Genomic DNA, 2,916 nt, shown 5'->3' on the forward strand with positions numbered 1-2,916 from the left:
CTCCTAGGTGATTAGTTCTTGCATTGTGCCTAGAAGGTTAGATGTTCAGGATAGTCATCGCCTTGATCGGTCGGTCCTCGTACAGATTGCACCAATCACAACACGTCTTCCATTCTTCTTGTATCCTGGCCTTCCTTCTCCATGTGCAGGATATCTTTTCATGATAAAATCTTCCCATCTCTTTGGAGGTGGGCCGAGTGGTCGTTTCAGTTCCCGTGGGTACCACTCAGTGACAGCTGCAGTTCATCGGTCGTCAGCGAGCCTCGTTATAGCCCCGGCCCATCACATTTTACTATGCCTGCTCTCAACAACAATGTCCTGCACTCCACTCTGCTGTCTGATCACTTCATTGGGGAATCAGTCACGGATTGAAATTCCCAGAATTCTTCTTTCCATCTCCTGCTCCGTGACAGACAGTTGCTGCTCCTCTGTCTTCATCACTGTTCATGTTTCCCTGCTGTACAACATTGCCGGCAGTACTGTTGACTTGAAGAGGCTGGCGCGTGTTGCCTTGTTGATTTTTCTTTGGAGGACATCCTTGATAGAATTGAGTGCACACCAACCTGCTTTTTTTCTTCAAGAGAATTCACCTTCCTGATTGTGGTGCATGTTAATTTCTTTGGCCCAAATAGGCGTATTGCTCAATTTCTTCTATTTGTTCTCCCTTGATTGTTATTTGGGTTTTTGGCAAGGTATCAGACCGCATAAATTTCCTTTTGGAGCTATTAATTTTCAGTCTGACTTGGCTGCTTTTTGTGTCAAGTTCTTGCAGCATTTTCTGTAGTTTGATAGTATTTTCGGCAATCATCACAATATCGTCCACAAATCTGAGATGGTTTAACTGCCCTCCATTGATGTTGATTCCACCCTTCCAATTCATCCACCTCATTACCATTTCGAGGCAGGCAGTGAAGAGTTCCAGTGAAACCATGTCTCCCTGTTTCACACCTTTCTTCACTGGGATGCGAAGGGGAGTATCAAATAAAGTTATATCTGTAGTTCTGTCAGAATTTGCTTCCTTTAATAGTTTGATGTAGTTTGTGTCGATGCCCTGCTCTGCAAGAGCTTTCAAGACTGCATTGATCAAACACTTTCTCATAGTCGATGAAAGCAATACACAGAGGGAATTTTTATTCCCTTGAGCATTCCAATAGCTGGTTTATAGTGAAAATATGGCCCATTGTGCTGAAATTCCTTCGAAAGCCTGCCTGCTCACTTGGCTGCTGCTCGTCCAGACTCTGTGAGAGCTGGTCTGGTATTATTTTGGTGAACATCTTGTAGACATGTGAGAGCAGGGCGTATTGGACGATAGTTCTTTAGATCTTCGTGATCACCCTTCTTGTACAGCAGAATAGTGTTGGACTCCTTCAGGCTACATGGAATCTTCTGCATTTCCAAGTAACGGCTAAACCTCTGAGCAAGGATTTCCCAGCGGTCTTGGCCTCCAGCTCTTATCGTTTCGATTGTCAGTCCATCTTTACCAGGGACTTTTCCTTCCTTCATTTGGTGAATTTCATGTCGAACTTCACTGACAAGGACTGGGAGTACATGCTCGTTGGTCTGTTGAAGTGTTGGTACTGGGACAATTATCTGAGACACGAACAGTTCAGTGTCATAATTAATTGAAAATAAACTAGCTTAAGTTATTCCCTCCTCTGGGTTTCCCTCCTGTTTACTTTTAGATTATAAACTCTTTGGGGCAGAGATTGCTCTTATTTTTTTGTAAAAGTGGCAAAGAGTCCTGTGGCACCTTATAGACTAACAGACGTATTGGAGCATAAGCTTTCGTGGGTGAATACCCACTTCGTCAGATATACCCATGAAAGCTTATGCTCAAATACGTCTCTTAGTCTATAAGGTGCCACAGGACTCTTTGCCGCTTTTACAGATCCAGACTAACATGGCTACCCCTCTGATGCTTATTTTTTTGTGTTTTACATCACTGAGCACATATATTTAGAGCAGTGGTGGGCATCCTGCGGTTCATGGGCCGCGCGCGGCCCATCAGGATAATCCACTGGCGGGCTGCGAGACATTTTGTTTACATTGACCGTCCACAGGTATGGCCCCCCCACAACTCCCAGTGGCTGCGGTTCACCATTCCCAGCCAATGGGAGCTGCGGGAAGCCCACCAGTGCCCACCACTGATTTAGAGCATTTACAATTTAAAAACCAGTGTTGCACTTACCAAATAATAGTAATTACCTAGTAATATAATTAATATAACATATGAAGATGATTCTGCCATGGCAGAAGGGTGGTCCACTGGCTAGGGTTCTAACTTAGGACGCAAGGAACCCAGGTTGAATTCTGTGCTCTGTCACAAACTTCCTGTGTCAGGTAGGCCCAGATCTTCAAAAATATTTAGGGGCCCGACTCCCACTGAAATCAATAGCAATAGGCACCTAAATACCTTTTGAAGATCTGGGCCATAGCCACGCTGTACTTCTGTTCCCTGTCTGTAAAATTCAGATTACAGCACTTGGCTATTGTGAGAGAATGAATACAACCAAGATGGCGAGGAGCCCTGATGCTATGGTAACGGGGACTTATAAGTACTTTGGATAGATAGCATATAAGTCGGAAAATGACATGTTTTTCTCAGTTGCCTTGCCTTGAAATATTTCTCTTAGAGCAAAATGCTCCTCCATCCCTCTTCTGTGTGGAAGGGTGTAAATTAGTGTGAAAGGCCCAGTTAGCATTATTTGTAGAAGATTTGGGAACTTCTGCTCTGCCAGTAAAGAGCTGCAAAAGGAATAATGACCTAAGCCAGCATGCGTATAACAGCAAAGGGCTGGGCTTTTTAAGCATTCCCAAGCAACACTGATTGAAAAGGCAGCGTGCAGCCTCCAGTTATCTTCTGTGACCAAAAAGGATGTTGTCCATGCCACATGAAATGTATGCTACACCTGGAAA

General features: G+C 44.3%; 1 pseudogene; it reads right to left on the reverse strand.

The window, feature by feature from the left end:
- Positions 1 to 203: 203 nt before the first annotated feature.
- LOC122465478 lies at positions 204 to 2,433 on the reverse strand (annotated as a pseudogene).
- Between the last annotated feature and the right edge of the window lie 483 nt (positions 2,434 to 2,916).

This window comes from Chelonia mydas, chromosome 1, assembly GCF_015237465.2.
Source record: "Chelonia mydas isolate rCheMyd1 chromosome 1, rCheMyd1.pri.v2, whole genome shotgun sequence".
In the NCBI taxonomy this organism is placed as follows: domain Eukaryota; kingdom Metazoa; phylum Chordata; order Testudines; family Cheloniidae; genus Chelonia; species Chelonia mydas.